At 44.1% G+C, this 19728-nt stretch overlaps 1 protein-coding gene across 1 annotated transcript in view; it reads right to left on the bottom strand.

The window, feature by feature from the left end:
- The window catches only part of LOC112581246 (phosphatidate cytidylyltransferase, mitochondrial-like), a 51088-nt gene that overhangs the window by 16804 nt on the left and 14556 nt on the right, over positions 1–19728 (bottom strand). The gene's annotated exons all lie outside the window — the stretch shown is intronic.

Genomic DNA, 19728 nt, shown 5'->3' with positions numbered 1-19728 from the left:
TCAAACCACAAAGCCCTTTCAGTTCAGTTCAGTTCAGTCACTCAGTCGTGTCTGACTCTTTGCGACCTCCCTGTCCATCACCAACTCCAGGAGTTCACCCAAACTCATGTCCATCGAGTCGGTGATGCCATCCAGCCATCTCATCCTCTGTCGTCCCCTTCTCCTCCTGCCCCCAATCCCTCCCAGCATCAGAGTCTTTTCCAATGAGTCAACTCTTCGCATGAGGTGGCCAAAATATTGGAGTTTCAGCTTCAGCATCAGTCCTTCCAATGAACACTCAGGACTGATCTTCTTTAGGATGGACTGGTTGGATCTCCTTGCAGTCCAAGGGACTCTCAAGAGTCTTCTCCAACACCACAGTTCAAAATCATCAATTCTTTGGCGCTCAGCTTTCTTCACAGTCCAACTCTCACATCCATACATGACCACTGGAAAAACCATAGCCTTGACTAGATGGACCTCTGTTGGCAAAATAATATCTCTGCTTTTTAATATGCTATCTAGGTTGGTCATAACTTTCCTTCCAAGGAGTAAGCGTCTTTTAATTTCATGGCTGCAGTCACCATCTGCAGTGATTTTGGAGTCCCCAAAAATAAAGTCTGACACTGTTTCCACTGTTTCCCCATCTATTTCCCATGAAGTGATGGGACCAGATGCCATAATCTTAGTTTTGTGAATGTTGAGCTTTAAGCCAACTTTTTCACTCTCCTCTTTCACTTTCATCAAGAGGCTTTTTAGTTCCTCTTCACTTTCTGCCATAAGGGTGGTGTCATCTGCATATCTGAGGTTATTGCTGTTTCTCCTGGCAATCTTGATTCCAGCTTGTGCTTCTTCCAGCCCAGTGTTTCTCATGATGTATTCTGCATATAAGTTAAATAAGCAGGGTGACAATATACAGCCTTGACGTACCCCTTTTCCTATTTGGAACCAGTCTGTTGCTCCATGTCCAGTTCTAACTGTTGCTTCCTGACCTGCATAGAGGTTTCTCAAGAGGCAGGTCAGGTGGTCTGGTATTCCCATCTCTTTCAGAATTTTCCACAGTTTATTGTGATCCACACAGTCAAAGGCTTTGGCATAGTCGATAAAGCAGAAATAGTTTTCCTGGAACTCTCTTGCTTTTTCCATGATCCACTGGATGTTGGCAATTTGATCTCTGGTTCCTCTGCCTTTTCAAAAACCAGCTTCAACATCTGGAAGTTCATTGTTCGCGTATTGCTGAAGCCTGGCTTGGAGAATTTTGAGCATTATTTTACTAGCGTGTGAGATGAGTTCAATTGTGCAGTAGTTTGAGCATTCTTTGGCATTGCCTTTCTTTGGGATTGGAATGAAAACTGACCTTTTCCAGTCCTGTGGCCACTGCTGAGTTTTCCAAATTTGCTGGCATATTGAGTGTGTTGGGGATTTTCTCCCCAGGACTTGGAAGCGACGAACCTGAAAGAAGGACACTTGGACAGTCTCCTGCAAGGACTGACAAGTTTATTTCTGCAGTCAAGCTTTTTTATAGAAGCAGGAACAAAAAGCTTAAAGTATACGGTCAGCAGAGCACATACGGAGTTAACACATAATCAGTAAAAACATTTCAAGGCCAGCGCACTCTAAATGACTCATGGGCTTATCCCACAATCCGCTTTCACAAGTAATATCCCTATTAACTCTTGGCGCCGAGCATAACCAAAGGCAGGAGATGTTTTTCTGTCCGCAGTGCAAAGCTGGGTATTTCTGGCCCTTCGCCATTTTCCCAAGGACTTTCTCTTTTTACGGCTATTTTGCACTATGCTTCCCAACATATTCTCCTTTTGTTTTTAAATTAAGCATGGCGGCTGCTAGTTGGACTCCATTGTGGGAAGCATGGAGTCTTGAGTAGAGACTTCTGTATCCCATAATCAAGGACAAAAAGAGCAGGGTGATTAATACATATATAAAAATATTGCTTCCTGAAAGCTAAGCTCTAGGGTCTAGAGACCATAGGGTTTTGGTTAAAGTATCATAGAATTGAGTGCTATACAATTCCCTAGGTATCCTAACTTGAAAATTAGCAACTTGTTGTTTCAACAAATTGATGTCTAAACTTGAGTTATTTGTGAGATCCTGCAAATGCGCTTTAACTTTGTCCCAAGTATATTCAGTGCTATTTTAGGGCATGTTAGTTAGACAAAAAGAAGTAAAATTCCAGTGACAATGTATACATATTTGGAAAGTCAGTTGCTACACTTGATCTCCTAAGTGGATAACCACAGTTTGTAACTCATTAATTTGTGTTTGTAATTGCTGATCTATCTGAGCTTGTCGCATCCAATTTTCAACAATACAGAAAGAAATACAGAATCAGTCCAAGGCTCAGTTAAGTTTACGGGAAGCCATAACTCAGATCTTTGTTTAACTAGCGCAATGCTAGCACGGTGATATGAAATGGTGTGATTAAGGCAGGTATACAGTGCACATGCAGTACAATTGACAATCTTGGCTGATAAGTCAATATCAAAATGCCCTACGATAAACAAGCTCGGAAGGTGAACACATGATTGAATTTAGCCAGTACTATTGTATAGGAAGGAATAATTAGAAGGACGAAACACACCCACAGTCCCATAAACATTAGCGAAGTGCTCTAAAGCTGCTGGAATTTTCCAAATAGGCCATTGCTCTGGCCCCACAATGGGGACGACAATCCTGGGTCGTGGGGGTGATAAGCCCCCATTATACCAATTCAGCAATATGTCCTTATCAGTCCAGAAACTTGTTTTAGATTTATGAAAGCCTCTAATGCTTCATCTATTAAACCAGGAGCAATTATGATGTTCCTCTTGCTCTTCAGTGTCTGCTCAGCCTGATGAGTCATGTTTTTCACTTGAGCCCATGTCAGGTAAGGATTCAGACGATGGCGTTTTCTCATTGGCTCCTCCAGGGTCATTGACGAGACCCTTTGCGTCAACTTCGTCACTTCCCGAGGGAGTCCGTTCTTGGGGTCCCTCTCCGTAACGGACATAGCGAAGGGGAACCTAGATTTCCTCTCCATCTGCAACGACAAGACCATAACCCTTGCCTAGGAGTCGTAAGATTCCTGGCAGCCACTGATTAAATTGCTTATACAATATTGGTGTATTGATTTCTAATTTGCTGTTTTTGTCTTCTGTAAAATGTCTATCTGTACAAGTGTCAGAATTATTTTTTGTTAAGTTTAAAAAATTCAGAGAATAAAGAGTTAAAGATAATAGTAATTGAGGGTTCATAGGATAAGAAGTCTATCTCCTCTTCCATATTTCCCCTTTCTGTTTTAGTAAAGGACTTTTTAGGGTGCAGTGGGCTCTTTCAATAATGATTTGACCCTGAGGATTATAGGGTATTCTTGTAATGTGTGTTATGTTCCATTCTGATAAAAATGAACGAAATGAATGCGAGGTGAATGCAGGTCTATTGTTTGTTTTCAAGACAGAAGGAATCCCCATAATGGGGACGGTGAGTAAGAGTGTGGAAATGGTGTATTTGTTGGATTCTGAAGAGACAAGTACTGCCCAGATAAAGCCTGAAAATGTATCAACTGAGACAGAAAGCAAAAAACTTTCCTAAGGAGCAGTGAGTGAAATCAGATTGCTAAAGGGAATTAGGTTGTTGCCCCCGGGGATTAATTCCTGAAATCGTAGTTCGTAAGTGCAGAGGGGCGCAAACATCATAGGTTTTAATAATATGTCATGTTTCAGTGAGAGGAATATGGTATTTAGAGTGCAATCTGTTAGCATTGGTATGAAGATTAGCATGTTCGTCATTGGCAGATGTAAAAATGGGAGCTATGAGCCTGTCAACAGCATCATTTCCTGCTACCAGAGGGCCAGGTGAACCTGAATGAGCATGTTTATGTGCAATAAAGAAAGGTTCCATACGTGAGCGAATTAAGGCTTGAGTCTGTGAAAAGAGAGTATATAATTCTTCATCTAGGTTGTATAAAAAGGAGGTAACAAAATCAGGAAAAAGGGAAGCAAGGTATTTGGAATCAGTATATACGTTGAAGGATAATGCTTGAAGCGACAAAAGAGCATATAAAGCATACAATTCAACTCTGTACTGAAGAATAGGTAGTGGGTAATTTTTCTTTGATATCAGGGCCAACAATCCCTGCTATGCCTTTCTTGTTGCCATCAATGAAATAGGTGGGTGCATTGGAAATAGGTTGGGATGTAATGATATTAGTTACAATGAATTTAGTACATTGTAGAAAGTCCCATAATTTTCTTTTTGGCAAATGAAATGAGATAACATTTTGAAAATCATTTAATGCCATTTGCATGGTCAAATTATACTGTAAGGTAATTTGCAATTCCTTTTTTTGTCAAGGGAATGTGTATTGCATATGGATCAAATCCAGTCAAAGTTTGTACATGGCTTCTTCCTGACATAATTAAGTGCCCTATTTTCTCAATATATGACATAATTTTTTTTAGACTGTTTAGTGTGTAAATATACCCATTCTATTGGGCTATGTTGAGCTATAATTGCAATGGGCGAATGTTCAGTGGGGAATATATATAAAGAAACTGGCTGATCATAATCTAGCCTAGTTGAAAAAGATTGTTGAATGCGTTTCTCCATTAAGGCCAGTTCTTCTTTGGCCTCTTCTGTTAGCTGCCTAGGGCTATTAGGGTCGGGGGATCCCTCTAAAATTTTAAATAGATTTTGTAAGGCATAGGTGGGGATGCCAACAGGTGGCCGCAGCCAATTAATATCTCCTAGCAATTTTTGAAAATCATTCAGCATGCGTAGAGACTGCACAGAAATTTGAGTTTTTTGAGGTTTGATTTTAGATTCTTCCATAACATGTCCTAAATAATTAAAGGGTGCTTTCCATTGAATTTTATCTGGCGCAACAAGCAGGCCATGATTTTGAAGAGTAGTAGTAACTTCATTGTATAACTGTTGCATCAGATTCCATAGAGAGAAGTATATCATCCATATAATGAATTATAAATGCAGTAGGATACTTGTCTCTAATGGGTTGTAATAAAACAGATATGAGATATTGGCAAATGGTAGGGGAGTTCATCATTGCCTGAGGTAGCACCTTCCATTGGAATCTTTTAATAGGAGCCATGTGATTTATAGAAGGAACTGAAAAGGCAAAACGTTTTCTATCTTTAGGGTGCAAAGGTATAGTAAAAAAGCAGTCTTGTAAGTCAATAATAACTACAGACCATCCTTTTGGTACCATAGAAGGGGAGGGCAATCCGGGTTGTAAGGGCCCCATAGGTGACATGGTATTATTAACATTTCTTAAATCTATCAATATTCGCCATTTTCTTGATTTCTTTTTTATTACAAAAACAGGGGAATTCCATGGGGAAAATGAAGGTTCTATATGAGCTTTTTGTAATTGTTCATTTACTAATTGTGTAAGAGCTGCCAATTTTTCTTTAGTTAGGGGCCATAGAGGTGTCCATACTGGGGTATCAGATTCCCAATCGAGAGGCAGCGGTGTTAACTCAATGGCCCCCATTAAAAAGGTTCATTTAAAGAAATTGTGGCTTTCGTTTGTTCAAGAAAATCCCGTCCCCATAAATTGATAGGGATATTAGTAATATATGGTTTAAGATAAGCTACAATTTGATCAGGGCCATACACTTGTAAATAGGATGCACTGACAAAAGTTTGTGTGCATCAGCTTCACCCACTCCTAATAGTCTAGAAGGAGCCATAGCCTTACCCCAATCGAGGGGCCACTCTGCAGCTCTAATGATTGAAATATAAGCTCTGGTATCTAATATGCGTGTGAAATTCTTTCCCCGTATGCGTAAAGTAAGCATGGGTTTCTGATGTTCCTTTAATAAGGTGGATAGTGCAGCAGTAAGGTTGGTACTGCCAAAGCTTCCTTGCTGAACTTTATCAGATGCCTTCATTGGTTTAACATATGGCAAAAGTAGTAATTGTGCAAAATGTTCCCCTTTTCGTAAGTATGCATTTCCCGTTTTTATAACATTTACCATAACATGTATTTCTCCTTCATAATCTTTGTCCATAACACGGGTCAATACCATTAAACCTCACATTGTGCAGCTACTACGTCCCAAAATTAGTACTATTGTCCTGGGTGGAATCAGGCCATAATATCCAGTGGGCATTTTGTGGGTGTTGTATAATTCTATTAGTTCCATATCATAAGGACTAGATATATCAATGCAAGTACTCTTAGATGTAGTTGCTTGTAGCGTCATAACATTAGGTCCTCCTTTTGTAGTGGGGCTAGAGGACGGCCCCTTTATCAGTTTCCCTGTTGTTTTTGCTGTACACCAGGGTTCAAGGTGTTTCCATCCTTATCAAATTTAGAATGACATTCATTCAGCCAGTGGAACCCCTTTTTACATCTTGGACATATTCTTGGGGGTCTCTTCTTATTAGAAGTAGTATTATTTTTTTCGGCCTGTGTTGGTAGGCAACATTGTTTTTTCATATGGTTGGGCTTCCCACAGTTAAAACATTTGGTATTAGCAGCCTTTTGTACATTAAAGGTTTCTAATGTTGCCAATTTTGCTCTATGGGACATAGATCTGATGTCCCTATATGCTTTCAAATATTCCATAAGAGAGCTAGTCTCTTGAATTGATCTAAGCATGGATTGACATTCCTCATTAGCATTTTCAAAAGCAAGTTGTTTTAAAATAATATTTTGTAAAGTCACATCCTTAATAGATTTCTCAATTGCATCCTTTAATTTTCCTACAAATTGAGAATATTCCTCTTTATGTCCTTGAATAATCTTAATAAATGAACCATCAGAGTTAGTGCTATCAACCTTTGCTTATGCCCTGCAGGCAGTTTCTTTAATGAAATGTAATATCTCAAGGGTAATATTAGCTAATTGCGCAATCATATCAGCCATGGCTCTTGTTCCAGTGAGTATATCATAGGTTAAATTGGCAGGGTTACCATGGATTGCTGGTCAATCAGCATTTGTTGGGCCTTATCATTAACCCATATTTGCCACTGAAGTAATTGTTGAGGATTTTGAATTATCTTTGCTATTTGAAAAAAATCATATGGCATCCAACAGTCAGCCCATCCTCTGAGAAATTCTATACAGTAAGGAGAAGTAGGTCCATACAGAGTGCATGCTTTCTTAAAGCTAGACAACATGCCAAAATCTAGATTAGCCCAAGTATTTTGGCCTTGGGCACGTTGATTAAATTGCATTGGGAAAGCGAAAGTGCAAGCAGGCATCTCCCGAGGAGGAGTGAAATGATTAGTACGAGCAAAGTTAGCAATTGCTGTTACAGGCGGAGCAGAAGGAAAAACCTCAGATTTGGGCTGTCCGTTGAATGAAATGACTCCCGTTCCAAGTGGCTTCAGTTTTGACATATCCTGTATATATATGTCTCTAAGTTGTTTTTCTAAGGATTGTGTCTGATTGAGCATAACATTCTTATATTTCAAAGCACCTTGCATATCTTGTTCCTTATGCTCATATTCATGTAAAGATCGAATAGTTTTTACTTCCAAATCAACGTTATGCCCTTCAATTTGTTCTATGATAGCCTGTATGAGTGACCATGTAACCCTTGCCAATATGCTCACAAAATATTACTTTTAACCCTTTTCCATATGTCTAGATTGAGTGTCCCCTCTTCTGGAAACCATGAATTGTTCCAGTAAAATATGATAGCAGTCATTCAACTGATCTCTTGAAACATTAACACCATTTTGTTTCAAAAAATGATGCATTATAGAAATGAAAGGAATTTCACTGCTGTGTGCCCCATCCTGCTCACCTCTTTCTGCAGGGGCTCGTCACTTTGTTCAGCCTTCCTCTCAAGTCCCTGTTCGTGGCGCCACTTGTTGGGGATTTTCTCCTGGGACTTGGAAGCGACGAACCTGAAAGAAGGACACTTGGACAGTCTCTTGCAAGGACTGACAAGTTTATTTCTGCAGTCAAGCTTTTTTATAGAAGCAGGAACAAAGAGCTTAAAGTATACGGTCAGCAGAGCACATACGGAGTTAACACATAATCAGTAAAAACATTTCAAGGCCAGCGCGCTCTAAATGACTCATGGGCTTATCCCACAACCCGCTTTCACAAGTAACATCCCTATTAACTCTTGGCGCCGAGCATAACCAAAGGCAGGAGATGTTTTTCTGTCCACAGTGCAAAGCCGGGTATTTCTGGCCCTTCGCCATTTTCCCAAGGACTTTCTCCTTTTACGGCTATTTTGCACTACGCTTCCCAACAGAGTGCAGTACTTTCACAGCATCATCTTTCAGGATTTGAAATAGCTCAACTGGAATTCCATCACCTCCACTAGCTTTATTTGCAGTGATGCTTTCTAAGGCCCACTTGACTTCACATTCCAGGATATCTGGCTATAGGTGAGTGATCACACCATCATGACAAAGCCCTTTAGCCAGTTAAACTATACCTCAGTAAAGAAGGAAGTCACCCTGAGAGTTAATATGTACTTGTTTTTCCAATGCAGAAGCTTCTCTATTTATAGATTTTCATCTTGTTAACAAAACTCCGCCTGTGACCAATCAAGACGGGGGTTGTGTGTATCTCGTCCTTGGTGCCGCTCACTCAGCTTGGCCCTGCCTGCTGTGTTTGTATGAGGGCTTTTTGGGTGCTCTGCAAATATGAATAACCTTATTATACTTGATAAGGGCAAAGTTTACATTTAGGATACACTTTAAAGCTGATATAACTTTAAAAAGTTGCAAGTGGTGAACTGCTGATCTAGAGAAGCAAGAGGCAACGAGGCCTCCTCCTGGGGACAGAGACACTGATGGCCACCCTCCTGAGGAACTCATTCCACCCACGACTACTCCACTGTTGGCCAGGGCCATCTTGGCGTCCTCCGTCCAGCCCGTCAGCACCAGCCTGCTATCCAGTGGGCTGGAACCACCACAGGCCCTACAGCCAGTCACCCTTGGACAAGCCCCGACCACCGGCATGTCAGCTGCCACTGCACAGGCAGGGCCGGCAGCTCCTGGGCCAGGGAGCAGCCCTGCCTATGCGCATGCCCAGAAGCCAGCCCCGCCCCAACAGAAGGGCCCCTGAGACCCATACAGGGGGCACCCCAGAGCAGGGAGTTCTGGTGAGCGAAGGGGCATGCTGCTAGGCCCACAGGGAAGCTTCGACATGCCACTCCTCCAAGACTGGGAAAATAACCAGCAACACCCTGATGCCACACCAAACAATCAGGCAGCTGATCTGATAAGCCATCTGCATGCCTATGTTCACTGCAGCATTATTTCCATTTGCCATGATAAGTAAACAACCTAAGTGCCCACTGATACATGAATGGATAAAGATGGGAATATATACACATATATAGAAAGGAATATCAGCCATAAAAGAAGAATGAAATGTTGCTATTTGCAACAATATAACTGGACCTAGAGGATGGTGTGATCACTCACCTAGAGCCAGACTGGAATGCGACGTCAAGTGGGCCTTAGGAAGCATCACTGTGAACAAAGCTAGTGGAGGTGATGGAATTCCAGTTGAGCTATTCCAAATCCTGAAAGATGATGCTGTGAAAGTGCTGCACTCAATATACCAGCAAATTTGGAAAACTCAGCAGTGGCCACAGGACTGGAAAAGGTCAGTTTTCATTCCAATCCCAAAGAAAGACAATGCCAAAGAATGTTCAAACTACTGCACAATTGCACTCATCTCACACACTAGTAAAGTAATGCTCAAAATTCTCCAAGCCAGGCTTCAACAGTATGTGAACCGTGAACTTCCAGATGTTCAAGTTGCATTTAGAAAAGGCAGAGGAACCAGAGATCAAATTGTCAACATCCATTGGATCATCAAAAAAGCAAGAGAGTTCCAGAAAAACATTTTCTTCTGCTTTATTGACTACACCAAAGCCTAGTCAAAGCTACGGTTTTTCCAGTAGTCATGTATGGATGTGAGAGTTGGACTATAAAGAAAGCTGAGCACCGAAGAATTGATGCTTTGGAACTGTGATGTTGGAGAAGATTCTTTAAAGTCCCTTGGGCAGCAAGGAGATCCAACCAGTCCATCCTAAAGGAAATCACTCCTGAATATTCTTTGGAAGGACTGATGCTGAAGCTGAAACTCCAATACTTTGAACTGACTCATTTGAAAAGACCCTGATGCTGGGAAAGATTGAAGGTGGGAGGAGAAGGGGGCGACAAAGGATGAGATGGTTGGATGACATCACCAACTCGATGGACGTGATTTTGAGTAAGCTCTGGGAGTTGGTGATGAACAGGGAGGCATGGTGTGCTGCGGTCCATAGGGTCACAAAGAGCTGGACACAACTGAGTGCCTGAACTGAACTGAGAGGATGTTACACTAAGCGCAATAAACAGTACCAAGGACACGGCTGTGTGATACACGGAAGAGGCTGGGCACGTATGAGGACCTCCAGGGAAAGCCTAGAGAAAGCCACATGGCTGAAGCCCTTGCTGGGCAGAGAGAAAGTCGTCCAGGGCAGGAGGGAGGTGGGAAGAACAGACACATACCTCTGCAGCTGAGGAAGCCCTGGGGCGAGGATGATAATATAACTTATCATCCAAAAGAGGCCACTTTTGACAGTGAAGGGGGTGCTATGAGTCATCACATTATGATGAGTATAAAGTGGGCAAACCAGGGTATGTGGTTGCCCTTGCCGATTTTTTTTCCGCAGAGCAGAAAGGGAATCATCAAAATTATGACCTACCATGGCAAATTTTCTAGAGCAAACTGTGGATTTGTTTGGAAAAATTAACAGATACTCAACAGTAAGCATGTAACTCAGTGAGGAATAAAATACATTGGATTTTTAAGTTTCAAAGAACCAACACATACTGCAATTTGGTAGAAAGCGTGTGGGGACTACAAGCTTTGGAAAAGATTCATGGACAGCCTCTGGAACCTGACCTCTGTGAGATGAGGTGGGGACTGGTTAGGGCAGTGAGCTCGAGTGAGTCCTGTCCTCTCACTGCCCTAACGAGCTGCTCAAACACAGACGACAGCATTTTCTGTTTGTTTACACAATTACACGTGAGGATGACTGCTAGTGAGAGGTTGGAGAAACTGGTTCTCTCACGTAAGGCTCTTGACTCGTACACTGCTACAGTCCTTCTGGAAGCTGTGACTGACGAAGCCTCATCTCTGGAGGGCGAGCCCCAAGCCCCAAACCCAAACAGAGGCCAGGAGGTGAAGCCCGATGAGGATCTGGGTCATCGTCCTACCTCGTCTGCCCACACGGCCGTCCCCTCAGCTGGGCACTGCCTCCTCCCCACGTGGCAGGAAGGGGACAGGCACACGGGGATGACGGAACCGGCCTGAGGTCTCCCAGGAAGCCAGTGAACACCCTCCACACACACACGACTCTTCACTGAAGCATGATTTACAACACTGAAATCCTGGCAGCAACCAAATGTCCCTCAACAGGGGAACAGCGCACTCACACCAACCACAGACCACCCACACCGACCACAGACTGGGGCGCGCCCACTAAGAGTTACAGGAACCACACACTGAGATGGAAAATGACCATGGAATAATGTGCAGCTGAGAAGCCAGGACACAAAAGTACCAGAAGGAAACAGCTTTGGGAAAAAAAAAAAGGCAAAGGACTACTTTTAAACGGTTCGGTTCAGTTCAGTTCAGTCGCTCAGTTGTGTCCGACTCTTTGCAACCCCATGAACCGCAGCACCCCAGGCCTCCCTGTCCATCACCAACTCCCGGAGTTCACTCAGACTCACGTCCATCGAGTCAGTGATGCCATCCAGCCATCTCATCCTCTGTCGTCCCCTTTTCCTCCTGCCCCCAATCCCTCCCAGCATCAGTCTTTTCCAATGAGTCAACTCTTCGCATGAGGTGGCCGTTTGCTCTAATAAGAGACACATTAACTGTGGGCTCTTTAAAGGCATGTGCTCTGCATCTGCTGTCTCATTTAAGGCTGCCAAGCCTCACAAGGAAGGTGCTGATTATCCTCAATCTCACGGATGAGGACAAGGAGCAACAACCTGCCCAAGGCCCGGCCACCTCTCAGGATCAGGGCAGTGACATTTCAGGTGCTAACTTCACTTCACTCTGTAATTCTCCCCTGTAATTCCCCCCTTTTCCTCACTTCTGTAATGCTGCCTCACTACCTCTGGCCTTCTGAAGTAAGTTCACGGATGCACACACGTGCTGTCCCAGCAAATGTGAATGGAGAGGCAGCTGGGTTGACTTTGAATTGTGTATATACCCTCATGCTTTCATTCAGAGCCTATAAATGTTTTCTACTTCTCCCTGAAGGGATGAAATGTCATCAAACCCTGAGTCTCACACAGCTGGCTCAGAACTGAAGGATCAGTGCCCCACTGTCGAGATCTAAGTATTTATGCCACCTCCTCACCTCCTGTACATTTAACAAACAAAAGCTCTTACATTTTAGACAATAATTTTCTGAGAGAGGGAGTATATTTCACCAAAATGTAAAGGCAAATGATCCAAACCCTCCCCAAACAACAACTGCTGGCCACAATGAAAGGAGCTGGGAAACATTAAGGACTGTCTGCAAACAGGGACCAAAGCGTATTCGTCCCTGTGACCCCGGCTCCTCGCCCACTGCCTGGCACATGAAGGCAGATCCATAAATGTCTGCTGAATTGGATTTCTCTAACTGCTGTGCAGCAGAACCAGCTCAGCCACGGGGAACAGCAAGCAAATGGGCTTATCACCCGCTGCTTCAAAAAAAAATGAATAAAATTTTGGGCACTGCATGAACCAGCATTTAATCCTAAGAATCAATTTTTCTTACCTCTGGAGATAGGCTCACAGCAAAACACAGAGATTGAGAAAAACTGACTGCTGACTTGTATTTTATGGGAGTTTAACTCTTAACTGCCCAAGCCAGAGAACAGCCTGTCTAATGCAATGGCTAGACAAAAGGGTAATCTCTCCTTGACCTGAAGTAAGACAAATTCAGAGGCTTGTAGTCCATTTGGAGCTGGCCTGCTCTCTGATTCCAGCTCGTCCCCAGCAGTCAGGGACCTTATTAGGAACATAAGGGTGTGAGCGGAAAGGCCCGGTTCTCAGGTCTGGCCGTATCCCTGGGTGGCTGGGGGTGAGTCACTTAACCTTTCTCAATCAGCTTCCTTCTCTGCAACAGTCACACTAACCTCAAAAGACTGCCTGTAGGTTTCAGTGATTAAGGTATCAGAGGATGCTCTGTCCACAGTGAGCAGACATTACTGCTGTCATGATGTGTATATGGGAGGGGCAGGGCGGAGGGTGCAGGAAGCCCTGGGTTTCTACAACACTGGCAGGCTAACTTTCCCTCTTAGACGAACTGCCATACTCCTGTCATCTCGGTTCAGTAAATATCTGGGTGGCTTCTAAGTGCCCGGAGCTGTGTTGGACTCAGGGCATACAAAGATACAGACTCTGCCTCAAGCAGCAGGTGACATGAAAATAGCATTTCGGAGCAGATTAGTGCCCAGGACTCCTGATGTGGAAGTGGTCAGGAATAGGAGCTCAAACTGGAATCTGATATATGTATGCAATGTAATATTCATTTTAGACTGTTTTTTTAAAAAATATAATTCACACACCATATAATTCTTATGTAATGCACATAACTGTTTTTTTTTAGCATATTTACAGGGTTAAGCAACCATCTAACTTAAGACCATTTCAGCCTCCCTAAAAGAAACCCTCTACGTCAGCAGTCACTCGCCCTCCCTGCTTCCGCCCTCAGCCTGGCACAGAGACTAATCTACTTTCTTCCTCTACAGATTTTCCTGTTCTGGACTCTTTGTATGAGTGAAAAGTGAAGTCGCTCAGTCGTGTCCGACTCTGCGATCCCATGGACTGTAGCCTACCAGGCTCCTCCGACCATGGGATTCTCCAGGCAAGAATACTGGAGTGGGTTGCCATTTCATTCTCCAGGGAATCTTCTCGACCCAGGGATTGAACCCGGGTCTCCCACCTTGCAGGCAGACGCTTTAACTTCTGAGCTACCAGTGGAACTGCACAATACAGGGTATCTTATGATCAGAATGTTTTCAAGTTCATCATGTTGGAGCACCTATCAGTACTTATTCCTGTTTGTGGCTAAGTAATATTCCACTGGGTGAATGTACCACATTTATATATCCATCTCTCAGCAGGCATTTGGGTTGTTTTTACTTTTGGGCCTTTTTCTTTTTTTAATCACTAACACTGCTATGAACAGTTGTGTATGAGTTTTTGGTGGATATATATTTTCATTTCTCTTGGGTAGATACCCAGGAGTAGAATTGTTGGGTCAAATAGTTGCTTTAATATTTTGAGGAACTGCCAAACTGATTTTTCCAAAGTGGCTGTATTATTCACATTCCTTCAGCAATGTATGCAGGCCCGTTTCTCCACAGCTTCATCAACACCTGTTCTCATCTGTATTTTGATTATAGGCTTTGAGAGGGAATTGGGGTCTCATGACAAATGGTGCTGAGTACCTTTTCATGTGCTTATTTGCTATTTGTACACTTTCTTTGAAAAAAAGTCTATGCAAATCCTTTGCCCATTTCTATATTGGGCTATTTGTCTTTTTACAGTGTTCTAAGAATTCTTTATATATTCCAGATACTAGTTACTTATCAGATATATGATTTGCAAGTATTTCTTTCCATTTCATTGTCTGCCTTTTCACTTTCTTGACAATTTTTTTTTTTGCAGCACAGAAGTTTAATTTTTATATTGATCTATTTCTTCTTTTGTTGCTTTTGGTATATATTTAAGAAAACACTGCATAACTCAAGCTGACGCTTCTAAAAGTCTTACGGTTTCAGCTCTTACGTCCATGATCTGTGTGTGTGTGTGCTTAGTTGCTCAGTCATGTCTGACTCTTCGTGACCCCATGGACTGTAGCCTGCACCAGGCTCCTCTGCCCATGGAATTTTCCAGGCAAGAGTACTGGAGTGCGGTGCCATCTCCTGCTCCAGGGGGCCTTCCCAACCCAGGATTGAACCCGTGTCTCTTGGATCTCCTGCACTGGAAGGTGTATTCTTTACCACATCCATGATCTATTTTGAGTTAATTTTGTATAGGGTGTGTAAGGGGTCCAATTTCATTCTTTTGCATGTGGAAAAAACAATTATTTCAACAAAGATGACTAAGGCAGTATTTCTAGGTGGCAGCCTAACACACCATTCAAAATACATCGTCTAAAATATCTCCATCACTGCACTACCTCACACATGGAGGAGAATGAGGTCAGAACAAATAGTTGATGCATTGGAGCTATACATTTGAATCATATATAAATTTTTCTCTTGCATGCTTTAGAGAACACAAATAGGTGTAGGAAGCATCAGGTTTACGATACTGACTCAGGAAGGAACCAGCACCACAACCATCCACCCACCCACCATCCCCTAAGTATTTACCGAGCACCTAGTATCTGTCAGGTGCCACTATAATCACTGAAGGAGAGTGAACGACGCAAGAAAATACGTCTGCCTTCTGCATCCTAGCGGTGGAACAAAGACCAGAGACAAGAAACCCAACAAATAAACAGTACCTCAGAAGGTGGAAAGTGCAAAGAAGGAAACACAAGCAGAGGAAGATGGCCAGGAACAAGGAGGAGCCCCAAGGGGCCCTACAGTCCCTACCATAGTCCCTGGTGTGAGCCAGGAAGGGCACGTGCCACACAGGCGCTCTGCAGGACAGGGAAGGGGAGGAGCGAGGATCCTGGAGCAGAGCGCCTGTGTTCATCCGCACGCTGGACTAGAAGCTGCAGGGCCCAGCACGAGCTCCCTCCTGCCCTGGCTTCGGGATCTTCAGACACAGTACAACACGGGGCAGCAGTACAGCGGGTTCATAAGTTTCCAGGATTAAGTGAGTTAGTACATGTAAAGCACTTAGAACACTACCAGACACACAGTAAGTAGCCCGGAGACGTTAGACACGGTTGGTGACTGAAACCCTTTCAGGAGCGCGGCATGCTCAGAAACCAGCTAGTGACCGAGTAAAGAAGCGTTCCGAGCGAGGCTTCAGCAAGCGCTCAGGCTTGCCAAGCCTGCGGAAATCTGTTTCCAATGACTGCGAGAGTCACTCCCAACACCCACGTCACCCAGGGACACTGCTGGCGAGGGCAGAGGTGTGACTGTCATGGAAGAAATCGCAGGAGCTCTCGCCTCAGAGGAAAAGTCTCTCTACTGGCTTCCGCCAGGATCCAGAAATGGGGATGTTCACTCACACTGTAGAGGGCTGGCACTCATTCCTAATTTTTTTTTCTCTAAGAACCACTCAGCTGGCACTTCCTCACTGCTTTGTCTTGTTCCTAGAAGTAGCTGAGCCTGCATTCAGACAATCTGGCATCAAAAAGAACCCATTCTCTCTCTCGCACATGTCAGCGGTTGAAGGGGTTTTTCGTTCCTCAAGGACTGTGAAGGGCCAAGTGCCTCTACCTGACTTAAGTCCTCTGCTAGCTCTGACACGCATCATCTGCCAACATGTACCAGTTTAGTGGTTAGTATATCAGACGACATAATCCCAGTTTGGCGAACATGTCCAAGGAAGCTAGTGTCCCCCTTTGCTCTCTTCCCTACCAAACAGATTTGGCCGAAGTGAACCATAGTCATGTCATTAGTAAAACAATGGTAGATGAAGGCAGCCTGAGTGTCCACCAGTCACTGAAGCGCTGGGCGGATCAGGGTGTCTCAGCCTGAGGAAAGTCTCTGCAGCCAGCGATGATACACAGTAACAGTGATGAACAATGACAGGAGTCATTTTCTGAGCGCCAACCAGCAGTGAGCTGTGATGCTGGGGTTTTATACATATTATCTCATGGAAAATCTTCTTATGAAATAGTTATTTCCCCTTTACAAAGGAGAAAACGGGCTCAGAAAGGTTCCAGCACCTCCACGAGGCTGGTGTTCAAGCTCAGGTCTGACCGCAGCCTTGCCTTTCTGTCTACAGGAAGTGGCTGTGTGGTGTGTGTGTTAGTCGCTCAGTTGTGTCTGACCCTTTGTGACCCCAAGGACTGTAGCCTGACAAGATCCTCTGTCCATGGAATTCTCCAGGCAAGAATACTGAAGTAGATTGCCATTTCCTTCTTCAGGAGATCTTCCCAACCCAGGGATGGAACTTGGGTCTCCCACATTGCAGGAAGATTCTTTACCGTCTGAGCCACCAGGGAAGCCCTTTGTTAATACAAGCAAACATGGATCTAGAATAATGCAGGATAACATTTACTGAGCATTTACAATGTGCCAGGCACATACGATTTAATCATACATGTATGATTTAATTTCATCCATATAAAAAATCTTCTTTAGAGAGAAATAAACTGAATCACAAGGAGATAAGAAACTTGCCCAAAGACAGAAAGTTAATTAAGGTTAAAGCTAAAAGATGAACCCAGGAGTCTGACTGTAGAGCCCCAGCTTATAAACTCTGTACTAATGCTGCCTTCTATGAAGTAATATAATGATTAAAAAAAGCAAAGTACTAAACAGAATGGGATTCCTGGGTGGCTGAGTGGTAAAGAATCCACCTGCCAATGCAGGAGATGTGGGTTTGATCCCTGGGTCGAGAAGATCCCCTGGAGAAGCAAATGGAACCCACTCCAGTATTCTTGCCTGGGAAATCCCATGGATAGAGGAGCCTGGTGGGCTACAGTCCATGGGATCACAGAAGAGCTGGACACAACTTAGCAACTAAATGGAACACCCAGCTGAGCAGCTATTTCCACGTAAGGCTGTCGTGGTCCTGAGGCCCTGCCTGAGCGCTCATCGCCATGCAGACTGGCTGCGCTCTGTCCATCCACCCACACGCAGAGGGGCCTGCCACGCGCCACGGGGCGGGGGGTTTCTGGAGGCGACCCAACACCGGCTGGGTCGCAACCGTCCTCCCTGCAGGCCCCTCGCTGCCTGGTCAGCTCTCCCGGAGCTCTCCTCACGGGTGCTCAGATGCCGGTGCTCAGGTCCCCCTAGGGAGACGCCATCTCTGGTTGCACCAAAGTGACGCCCGTCCCCTCCCCTGTTCTGTGCTGCCACATGTCTGCCGTCGGGCTTTTCAACTGCAGAGAAAGCGCCACGAGGGCCGGGGCCGTGCCTGCCTTATCCCCAGAGCTTAGAAGGGCGTCCAGCAGAGGAAACTCTCGTGATTATGTGCTGAGGGAAAAAACGTTCTCATTCTCAGTCTTTCTCCCTCCTGCACGCTGCTGGCAAAATTATCTTTCCACAATCACAAATCCTGGCCCAGTGTGCAATGCTGGAAAACTTCTGTGGCTCTCAGCTGCATACTGGTTGTCAAATTCCCATCTCTTCACTTTGTATTCCATGCCCTGCCCAATCTGGGTCTAACCTCTTCTCCGAAACACCAGAGAGGCAGTGACTTTCAATGGTTAAGAATGAGGGCTAACATGGAACTCTGCTCAATGTTATGGGACAGCCTGGATGGTGGGGAGTTTGGCGGAGGGTGGAAACATGTATATGTATGACTGAGCCCCTTTGCTGTTCACCTGAAACTATCATAACATTGTTAATCATCTATAAGGTAAGGTAAGTTACTCCAGTTGTGTCCGACTCTATGCGACCCCAGAGATGGCAGCCCACCAGGCTCCCCTGTCCCTGGGATTCTCCAGGCAAGAACACTGGAGTGGGTTGCCATTTCTTTCTCCAATGCATGAGAGTGAAAAGTGAAAGTGAAGTCACTCAGTCGTGTCCTACCCTAGCGACCCCATGGACTGTAGCCTTCCAGGCTCCTCCGTGCATGGAATTTTCCAGGCAAGAATACTGGAGTGGGTGCCACTATACCTCAATACAAAATAAAAAGCTAAAAAAAAAAAAAAAGGGTGTGGGCTAAGATTCCAGCTCTACCACCTACTAATCTACCAGACAACTCACCTGAGACAGACCTGGGCCTTGGTTTTCTCATCTGTTAAATGGGGCAATAATATAGCACCCTATCAAAGGGTTGTGTGTGAGGATGAAATGAGTTATTAGATCAAAAGTACCGAGAGTCATTCCTGACATAGGACAAAGAATGTGACTTTCTCCTGCCACCAGCGTGGACCTCCGTCACATCCATCCGCTCCTTCATCCCTGAATGGGACATGCACTTACACACCCCTGCCTTTTCCAGCTGGGCTGTTTTGAAGTCTGCCACTGACTCACTATGACCACATATGTTGATTAATGTGAAGCTCCTTAGAGCAGACATTGCATCCTTAATTCTTTATAAGGTATGGGACGCTGATTCACTTGATAAATGTTAAACCAGGGATCATTACCTAAAACTAGTCATTAGTTTGTACTTTCACAAGAACGTGAAGGGTGGCCCTTTAAAAGTTCATTTGGTTTCCTTTTCTGTTTACTTAAATGCTGACTTCTAAGAATAACTGGAGGATTAGAGGGCTTTCTCCTCCCCAATTCTGCAGGCTCCCATCTTCTACCCACTCCTTTCTCACCATCATTTATAATGATAATGCCATAAATACTGACCTGGGGCAGTTAAAGTGATCCTCAAATACTACACAGAATGCAGGGATTATTATTATTATTACTGCTAGTAATACTGACAGATCTTGCCTCTGCCAGCAATTACTGGCAAGAAGTTCTCCAATGACACAGAGACAACTGTTTTCTCCATGTCCCCCAGACTCCACCAGGGAGAAACGGAACTTCGCAGGTTAGGGACAATATATCACCTCTTTCAACTAGAAATAAGTGGAAAATAAATGTCCAAGTTATAAATAAAAATGAGATTGGTGGGTAATTTGAAGTCTGGAATAGTCTGAGGGCTTGAGAGTTTTGGGTGGT

This window comes from Bubalus bubalis, chromosome 21 (assembly GCF_019923935.1).
Source record: "Bubalus bubalis isolate 160015118507 breed Murrah chromosome 21, NDDB_SH_1, whole genome shotgun sequence".
Lineage (NCBI taxonomy): Eukaryota > Metazoa > Chordata > Mammalia > Artiodactyla > Bovidae > Bubalus > Bubalus bubalis.
Note: the sequence above shows the minus strand (reverse complement) of the source record. Positions and strands in the feature narration are given on the sequence as shown.